This window comes from Pundamilia nyererei, unplaced genomic scaffold (assembly GCF_000239375.1).
Source record: "Pundamilia nyererei isolate P.nyererei 1_Seehausen unplaced genomic scaffold, PunNye1.0 scaffold00047, whole genome shotgun sequence".
NCBI classification, from domain to species: domain Eukaryota; kingdom Metazoa; phylum Chordata; class Actinopteri; order Cichliformes; family Cichlidae; genus Pundamilia; species Pundamilia nyererei.
In genome coordinates this window covers 986,670-996,969 of record NW_005187448.1, presented here as the reverse complement: position 1 = coordinate 996,969, position 10,300 = coordinate 986,670, and the positions used below count along the sequence as shown (strand labels likewise).

Here is a 10,300-nt window from a genome sequence, read left to right as displayed (position 1 = left end):
TCTCAGTGACTTCACTCATGGAGCTGTTAATGTTAAAGTTCAAATACTTAATTAACAAGGATTGTAATCTTTTCAGTTATATTGCTTGTTTGTTACCAGTGTTTCTGTGGCCAAGTGAAAAAGAGACACCGTGAGACTGTTGAAATGTAACTAAACACCATTTTTCTGGCCCTGGGATAGAAGAGTCACAGACATTTCTAAGTGTCCACTAGTGAATGTTACACTATGTAAAAAATAAAATAAAATAAATCCAATCAACCACAGAGAGCCAAACCACTTCCTAACATCAGTTTACAGCCGAACAGATTCCAACAGTAATTAAACAGTAATCAGCTGTTTAAACAAATCATCATTGTAATCTTGTGAAAATCCATTAAAATAGCATCAACAATCATTGCTCTGGCAAACGTGTTCTGGTGTGTTATGTGGATGACTAATAAATGCTTAACAACAGTATGGCAAAGTCAGAAGTATATGACATCATTCTTGCAACAACTGACATGAATGAAGATGTTTACGCCTACCTGTGTGGGCGTACACATGTCTGTAACTCAACGGTATCTTTGAGCGTGGAGAAACCTGCCCGACCGCTTCCTTCCGGTATTACTGGGAGCATGTTGATCAGCTTGTCATTAAGTGCTTGGATGAAAACGGTGAGAAATTTGGGTTTATACATGGATTTATTGTGGGTTCGCTGCACTAGTTTGATGTTGTAGCATATCAGAAAGAAATGTACTTTGTGTTTTTTCTGTTTAGTTGTTTTGTTTTGTTTTGTTTTGTTTTGTTTTGTTTTGTTTTGTTTTGTTTTGTTTTGTTTTGTTTTGTTTTGTTTTGTTTTGTTTTGTTTTGTTGTTTTATTTTGTTTTTCTTTTGTGGCAAGTGAATAAAAATTAAGAAATTAAAATAGAAAAAATAGGGGAAAGAATATTCATACAGCCAGATGGAGGATGAAATAACTTTTTTGACGTTCTGTCAAGCAACACGCGACAGTGTTAGTCGAGGCTAAATGTGCTTCTCTAGCCAACAACAGAAGGTGGGGCAGGTTATTCGTAATAGAGGAGGTTTGACAACATCCACTTTTCTGTCACTGCATGCAGATTGTCCATCTCCACCCATTTCCATCTCATTGAGCTTTTTATTATTGTTATTAAGCCTAGTATAAGCTTCGTTTAAGTCTATGATTATTACCACCTTATTGTTGGAAATAATGGTGGATTTTAGTCTTTAAGCTTTATAAAGCTTTATAAAACAATGTCTATATATGTATGTCCCCTTTAATAAGTATACAAGAGGAGAGAAATGTTGCCTCCTTTTGACTAGGTGGTTGCCTAGTCAGTGGCTTATCTTTATCAGATGTTATGACACCATGAGGTTGTTTGGTGGCAGCATAACATCTGGTAGAAATAAGAAACCTCAAGAGCCAAGGATGCATCTGTGTGCCAAGTTTGGCTGCTAAACGCTTGAGTTCAGCTCCTGATTGACACAAACAAGCACATTGGCAGAGAATTTGGGTTTTATAGCAAAGCTGTGTAGACGCTGTAAGGGATTTGCTCGTTCCGCATCACTTGGAAGTCACCTGTGGATGTTTCAGGCTCTGGTTGCCTAGGTGACCGTAATATATTTAATACCAGTTCATACATAAATCAGCTGGATTGTTCACTCTCATTGGTAGTCACTTCAGTTGTTCACCTGAAAGATGAGAAAGGTTTATCATCCATGTCGTGTTACCAGCAGTTATGCCTTTACACCATTCACTTTCTTCACTTTCTGCGATCTCCACTCACCAAAGTGCTTCCAGTCTTGAGGTAGCTCACCTACATTAGGCCCGCTGTCTTTATCAAAACCAGACACACAAGTGGTTTGGTCCAAACAGCAACACAAAAGAATCATTTCACTGCTTACATTGCAAAGTTTATATTTCCCTTCATGGAACAGCAAGGTCTTTTACCATCAGCCGAGCTTTGCATTGGGTTCTGTTAAGAAAAACCCTTCAAGGATTTGCTACGCACAAACAAATGCTGGATCCATATCAGCAGGTGAAAGTATGAACAAATAAACTCATGCTGTCTTCTTTAGGAAAGACAAACAAATCTAACAATGGGCAAATTTTCCAAGTCGGATAACACAGGAGATAGCACTGATGTACTCACTGTTACAGCTGATGACCATTTTAAGGGCGTCCCCTCTCTATGATATATGAGTCCAAGAGTAAAAAAAGAATCTCAATAAGGCTTACCTATGATGAAGAAGAAAAACAACAGCTGCGTGCCTCGTTATTGGACTTTTAAATTGTATGAAAGCATAATAGGTATACTTTAAATAGTTTAAATCATGTAAACCTAAGGTTTAAACTCTTATATGGAGGCACTGTTGACCGCCGCTCCACCATAGCAGCCATAGTCCCCCCTCCTTAGCATTTTTCACACTTAACCAACCCCAGAGTGGGGCGTAGTTCAATAGTTTGCTGTCTGGAGTCTCCCCCTTTAGAGTCTCGATAACCACGGCTCAGGCAGTTTTGACAGTTACAAAAACCTTCACACATACACAACTTACAAAAAGCTCAAAAAGAGCTTTGCCACCTTTGGGGAAATGCCCACTTGGGCCTGAACTCAACAGTAGGGGGTCAAAATTCTTGAGCAGAGAGAGACCCTTCTCAAATTTTCACCTGTGTTTTTTCTTCTAGGCCCCATTTGCAACCAATATAGATTTCTCATTAACACTAAAATAGCACCAGCTTTTCTTCTGAAACTAAAGGAATTTCATTTTCCCAAGAGGAAGAAAAAGAAATAACACTGACACACAATCCTTCAGTTCCCTCATTTTTCCTCTCTAGGTCTGTCAGGAGATGGGTAGGATGTCTTTCTGCTCAGTGCCAGGGGCTCTGACAATGATATGGTTCAGGTCAGAGAGAAGCTGTGAAAAAGAAAAATTACGTACAACCAGATAGAGGCTGAGAAGGGAAAACCATAAAACGGGAAAACAAATATGGATAAACCAGGAAAGAACAGAAATATCAAAGAGACTGTTGTGATACAGGAGCCTGGAGGGGCCTGATGAATGCAGGGCGTGGTTGATGGGACCTGTGTGTTTGGTGTTTAGTTTTACGCTGCCGTATTTCCTGTCTTTTCTTCGACTGAAAAGTAACAGACATGAATTCCTTGTTGCAACAGACCATCAAAGTTTTATTAGTATTAGTCCATGAATTTCACTGACCTGTGCACATTTTCTAGGGTTGGACAGCAGAAGCCTGCGACTATTTGTGCAGTCAGCTTTTAAAGACAGGGATTTTACAACATCCCTAAAAGAGTTAATGAGTTATTTACCCTAGCTGGCCTCCATAACTATGCTGCACTACTAATGATATATTTTAGAGTCTGTGCGGCTAGAAGTAGCAAGAAATGACTCATATAGTGGAACAATAACGGCAATCAATGGCCCTCCTGACCTTACATATGACTTCAACTGTCACATGAACTGTCTGAATCAAATGGAGGCTTTTTCCACTGTTTTATACACACATGGATGAACGGAGAAAAGAAAAAATGAATGTCACAATGAACATTTATTAAAAGTGCCACTTTTTTCTGTCACAGACGCACGTGGATAGGGTAGGCACTAGGACCTGCTGTGAGCCAAACAGCAGGGAGGAGAAGCTTTGGGACTGTAAACTTTTAGAGCAGTCCATTTCCCAAAGAGTGTGGGAGGGAGACAGACAGAAGTGGATGGCCCAAGACCTGGATTCACAGCTTTAAAAGTAGGAGCGGGATTTTGAGTTTGGGGCAATTCTTCCCCAGGCCTGGAGAGAGTGAGGTGGAATATAGCAGACTTTCTGTGGAAGTTTTTACTCAGTGGGGAGAAAGAAAAAGGAGCATTAAAGGGTGGTGAGTCCTACCTTGCTTTTTTTTTTTTGCTTTGTTTTTCTTTTTATTAAACACTGTAAATATGTGGGGCGTGTATCCACACATGGCACAGAAGCAGAATCTATTACAGAAACTCTGAGAGCATGTTGTTAAATGTAAGTTGAGCCTCTAAATTGAGATTGAGAACAGCAGCAGCCACTTTTCTATAGAGAGGGGGGATTTCAGCTGACTGCAACATACATGAGGCACTATTAAAAGTTTACTGAGATAATGTTGCTGATGATTGCATTTCTATGTCATTTTAATGTTGTGAGTCAGGTACAGGGGTTTTTCAGGTATTTGCAGATGCAAAGATCAAACGGAGGAGGACAGGGTGTAGAAAGAAGGAGAGAATAGAGGTGAGGAGTAGAAAAAAAGGGGGTTCTTCAAACTTCAATGGGAACCCGTTTACTGTTCAGAAAACTCCTGGGACATCAGGTTACCTTTTCTTTTTCTCCCCCTCTCTCTGTCTCTTTCTCTTTTTTCTATCTGTCGTTCTCTCCACTCATGTTACACAATTCTCAAAAGACTTGCAGATTCTGATGAGCTCCAGTGTCCAATATGAAGCATGTTGAGGGTGTCCTCACACCTGGGTGGGGCTTGTTGTTTATAAGGTGTGCTACTAATCATTTTTTCAACTCTTTAAACTAAATTTTTAAAATTGTGTTGTGTATGCGTGCGTGCGTGTGTGTGTGTATATGCAAGCAAGCGTGGGTGCTAAACACAGACCTCACGCCTGCCACTCCTACGAGGGAATTCCTTTCGGGGTTTGACAGGAGAGGAATGTCACAGTGAGCCAAAGATTACACACACAAACAAACATGAAGCAAATCAACAGTGTCACTAAAGGCTTCACCTTTGTCATATACGTGTGGCTCTCTGTGAAAAACATACATTCATTGGTTCTAATATAATGTGCCGAGGATGCTGTTTGGTTGTGGTCCATAAAATCACCAAATATCAACATTGATATATCAATATAGGTATCATATAGATAGGTGTTATGTTTTGTCACCCACCAACTTACCTGTATTATCTGCTTCAGCAGCAGTGTACTGTATTTATGCACCTTTGTGTTAGATAATAAAATAAAAACAGCTGAGGTTACTGCAGATTGGAACGAGTAAAGAAGTAAAGTTTCTTTAAAAACAGTGAAGTTATAAGTAAATGGCTGATGTTACTGGAGGGGATGTGATTGCCTTCATCTCCTCTCTGTTGGCCCTCTGTTGGCAAAGTGCTGCAGCAACCTGACTATATATCCTACATGACATGCTCTTCTTTATGGTTAACGCAGAGGAGTCAGCCAAGGCTTAGTTAAAATGAATGTTTTGTAAGTTAAAAATAAAAATAAGATGGGCCGTAGTCAAACTTCAGGTCTGAAATGAGTTTTCTCAAGCAAAACAGGTTCTTTTTCTGAAAGGGAAATCACAGTAACTGTTATTACTGATTATATCTAGAGTACGCCTTGTTGACCTAGCTGCCGGTCTGCCATCTATGCAGACCGACCTGGACACTTGCTAAATTTGTAAAAGTCCAATTTATGACATATCTCTCTTTTTGCTTTTACCTTTTTTTTCTCTAATAATTAGAAAACAAAAGGTTTTCCTGTGTGTAACTGTGTTTGCAATTGAAACAGAAATGGTTTTACCCTGTAAATCTTTCAAACCTAGCAATGCATCCAATGCCAATGCTAAAAACAACTTAAGCCATATGAACTACTGTTCGTATATGTATGGAGGGCAGATGGACAGTGCTGTTTTCCCCCGCAGACAAAGATGTCTGTGATTATTCATGACCCTCTCAGGTTTCCCTTTGAAGCTGAGTTACAGCTTTCCCTATGTTAGCACCAGTGTGTGCAGTTGTGTATGTGTGCATTAGTGTGTGTGTGTGTGTGTGTGGGAGGGAGAGCGTAACAGAGTAACTCTTTACAAATGAACAAGTATTAAACTACTTAAACAGTAAAGAGGAACATATTCATGTGCAGCAAAGAATGGCCATAAGGAAACATATTGTAGAGTGTTTTTATGTCACAGCTATTTACCCAGAAAAAAAAATAACCGAGTTGACCTTTTTAAAGTTACAGACCAGCGTAATACATTTATCCCTTCTTGTTCTACATGCTGCATTTTTATCATTTTGTCAGTTTAAGACTCAAACACCACTGACAGCTTGTTGCTCTGCATGCTATGTGGACAAGTGACATAATCTGAATCTGCAGTCACTCGGATTTTGACATGTACAGGATCCACCCCTGAAACACATAAAGGAGGAGATGATGTGGGCTGTCTAGACTGAATGGTTGTATAGGACACCTGGGCAAGGGAGAGGCTGTGACAGCACACCTGTACTGTCAGTTTGTCTTTGATTCTTTAACCTGAGGCCAGCGACAAACAGCTCTTAAAGTGACTCTAGATTTGCAAACACCATAAAATAAACATAATTTTAGTTGGGTTTTCAATGAACAATGAAAATTTTTATTATATCTCTTTTGATGGACATCTTTATTTAAATTATCAGTTGCACTTTGATTATTAATGTGACTAAACTGTGTGCCAAGCATTAGGATTATTCATGCAGTAATCTGCAGGCTAATATAGGATGGGAGTCATGTGACGCAATTTAGGTGACGTTTTAAAACCCACAGCTTCATGCTACTTCAGTAAAAATACCGTATCACCAGATTACACTCAAGTACTACTTGCAGAACTAGAAAAAACGGGGCGGTGCCAGTTGGCAACAGAATATTTAAAGGTTTCTTCACACTGGATGATAATGTCTTATCAGACCACAAAAGCTGGAGGCAGAATAATCACAATCCTTAATAATCCTCAGTGGTTAATTGCCCAATTAGTGACAGGTAGAGATTTTCAAATACCTGCATTTACACCTGCCCACAAGCGTTATCTGCACACCTGATCAGCCTCTGAATTGCTTTGCAAGACTTTCCCATGCTTCATGATTCTTCATGCATCCTTTAGAGCACACTAGAACACTTTTCGTAGCATTATACAACAGGTAGTAAAATTTGTAATATTGTGCGTATTCTAAATCCTTATGTGCTACAGTGTGGTGAAAATATATCATTGGTGATGTGAAGATGAGATTTCTCGATATAAAGGCTTATTTGATTATTTTACCATTATTTTACAATTTAGTAAACTAGTAGTTTTAAGGTGTAGGTTTTGTTAAAACTGTTTAAGTCAAACTTTGACTTTAAAAAATGAATCTAATAACTAAAATTTATTAGGTGAAGGAATCTCGTTTCTTTCTCTATGAGTGATGGTTATGCTCGATAAAGCAGAAGGAAGCATCCCTCTTTCTCGATAGTTCATGGGTCAGAATGTAAACCCAGGGCGCTGGTTATCTTTTGGGTCAATACACAAAGTCGGGTGAGAACATCTGGCGTAAAGTAAACTAGTTGAAGGGTCTGTCTGAAATCAGTGGGAAAGGTAAAAGGTCAGAGTTGGAGGTTATACCTCTGTGCTTGTGTAGGAAAAGCGGGATCTGGAGGCCACTGCAGGTCAGAATCCCGAAGGAGCTCTGAGCAGAACAGACAAAAAATATATATATAAAATATCGGAAATGTAACATCAGCTTTCTGCTGTAATTCTTGTTGACATCTCTTTTACAAACATCTTCTCACAATGTTTGGAAGGAAACGTGTTCAACAGAAATCTCAGCTAACATTGTTTGACATTTGTAACTTACTGGATTTGAACAGGGCTCTTGTCAAACATGTGCAGGATTCTTTATATGGACCTGGTTTTCTGCCCCTTTGCGCTGCACACAAACACGCTTCCGGACTTTTCCACAGATGAAAACTGAATCCAGTTGCAATTCTGTGTTGAAGATCTGATTTTGACAGGTGCTGCATCAAAGGGTTATGTCTGTGTGCTCTGATCTTATTTCTATCTCTATTGTGTGCATAGTACTATATATGCCTACAAAAAATACATCTAAATGTACTGACATGCCTGCTCATTCCACATAAATGCCTCTGTGACTTTTAGCTATGGCTTACTCTGGTTTCATGCATGTGCACGCAGCACAAACACAGTAGCTGAAAAATGGCCTTTCTTACAGCTATAATAACAGTGTTGTGGTCTTAATCTGTTGACTTTGTGCTTGTCTGATGTTGTGAATTGTTTCACTGCAACTCCTCGTTAGATGTGTGTGTACATTTGGATTAACGTGATGACACTGTCTCACTCTCACTTTCCTTTGCCTTTAACCCAATTGGTAGTTTAACTATAGCTTGTCTGGACATGAAACTTGCTCTTGTTGCCATCAACAGAACAAAATACTTGGTCTCCTCAAATATTTAGATTCAGTACAAAAGCCTCGTGAAAATAGCCTGATAGTTCACAATAGACCTTTTTTTGTAACAATGTTCTTTTTTTTACTCTACACAAACATCTCTTCTTATAAATTTTAAAGCGATACAATTTTCTCACCTGGCTATCAGAAGTTATCACAATACAGAGTGTAATAGTAACGGACACCAAGCCCAGCAGTGGGAGAATGGGGTTTGTCAATGAGTATTCACAAAGCGCATGTGTGTACATGTGTATGTATACATGTTTGTGTTGGATACCCTTCAAACACATAGACACGCCTTAGCCCCAAGGATACAAGCGAAGCCTCTCATTATGCACTCATTTTGATTCTGCCGATTTCAGAATGCACAGAATGCATGAGGATGAGCCACTGGCTAGTCGTAACAGATTAGCCTCCTGCACAGCCAGCAGGAGTTAACAAGGTGTTGTTCTACATATAGTTGTTTCAGCCAGACAGGATCCTGCAAAATACCAATACATCAAGGACTTTACAAGCAATTTTCTCTCCTCCAAACTATCCGTTTTATCTGTCATCGAGTTTTGTTGCAGTTAAAACTCACGGATTAATGGTGAGTCCTCAGGACTTTTGGGGAGTATGACGCTGCAGGCAGCAATTTCTCTCTGCTAGATTCTCTTTTAAGCCTTGTATTAAGCTCCATAGTAAATATTCATTTATCTAAACTCCTGTTCCAAGTCACTTACATGCAAAAAAAAACATACACACACATAGAGCTGTGCTGGAAAGTAGCCACTTACTCTTTCACCAGAGCTCTGCTCACACAGTGAACATGGCATGCTGCTAACAGACAGAGGATGGGCCTGGGAGGTCCCATGCAGACAGGTGTTAGACATCAGCCAGAGGGGAAAAGTGTGGGAGGGTCAGGAAAGGAGGGAGATATGAAAAGGGAGATAGGGAGAGTGAGAGACATAGAAGCAGAGAGTGATGACAGCACGATGTGGAGACCACACAGAATAGAAACTGGTTCGGTCAAATCTTTAGTAAGAGGTGTCATGGTACAATCAAACAAACACTGGGAGGGACAAAAACAAGATTCTTTGTACAATCTTGAGCAGATTCAGTGCACTTCTGACAAGCCTGTCTATAAGAGTGCAACAACATGGACTGCAGTAATCAGTGTTGTTTGGTTAACTAGAGACGAAGCTGGGTATCCTGGTTTTCATAAAGCTGGCAAAGTTCAGCCTCAAATTTGACTTTTTTTGATGCATTAACAATATACAGCACTTATGCCTCCTTCAGACATCCACTAATGTCTTTCAGTCTGACTTAATGTGAAAGTATCTGTTTCATGTATGATTGTGCGTCATAAACACGTTTAAAAGTTAATGCTGCAGCCTTACTAGATAAGAATAAGAAACATTAGAAATAGCCACAGATTTCTTTTAAAACCGGCCCAGTCTGAGTGCCTGCCATTACAACAGACAGGAATGTGCTTTTTAACAATTTTAGCATTTTAGCACAAACACTAGAGCACAGATGGATGGTAGTTCTCATGCCTTGCAGACAGGCTTCCAAAAAGCACCTAGTTTCCCTAATTGCCCCACAATGTTACATATATCACAGACTGAGATGTTAATAGGATTATTAAAGATTGAATCAGAAACTAACAGCACTGTGTTTTTCATGCAGTGAGTGAACCTTTATAAGCTGCTGTTCACTGGCTGTCTGTTCCACTGGACCAGGCGTATAGCAGTTATCGGTTAAGAATAAAACCATAGCTCCCAAATTTAAAAAAAACAAACCCCAACCTAATGCATATTTACCAAACCCAGAGTGAGCGCTGCTTTCAAAAAAGTGGGGCCAGTTTTTTCCTTATTATTATATTATTGCTGTCTTTTGAGGTGAGTTGGGTTGTGAACTTTCTGCCATTGTTACCACAAAGTTTTTGATTAAGAGTCACCAGTCAACAACCCTCTGGCAACTTCTTGAGAATAACCTGTATTTCTTTACTGTTTGGCGTGTGGTTGCTAGGGATGGGTATCGTTTAGGTTTTATCCGATACCGGTGCCAAACCGGTACTTTTGAAACTGTGCCGGTGCTTAAAC

At 39.6% G+C, this 10,300-nt stretch overlaps 1 protein-coding gene across 2 annotated transcripts in view; it reads left to right on the top strand.

Annotated features, from left to right (window-relative positions):
- Positions 1–3,706: 3,706 nt before the first annotated feature.
- Positions 3,707–10,300, top strand: part of ngfa (nerve growth factor a (beta polypeptide)) — a 19,937-nt gene continuing 13,343 nt past the window's right edge. Inside the window, exon 1 of one of the 2 annotated variants that reach the window (XM_005732495.1) lies at positions 3,707–3,878. The gene's annotated coding sequence lies outside the window, so the exon portion shown is untranslated. Of the gene's footprint in view, positions 3,882–10,300 lie in introns of both variants that reach the window. The other variant, XM_005732494.1, reaches the window with a different exon arrangement.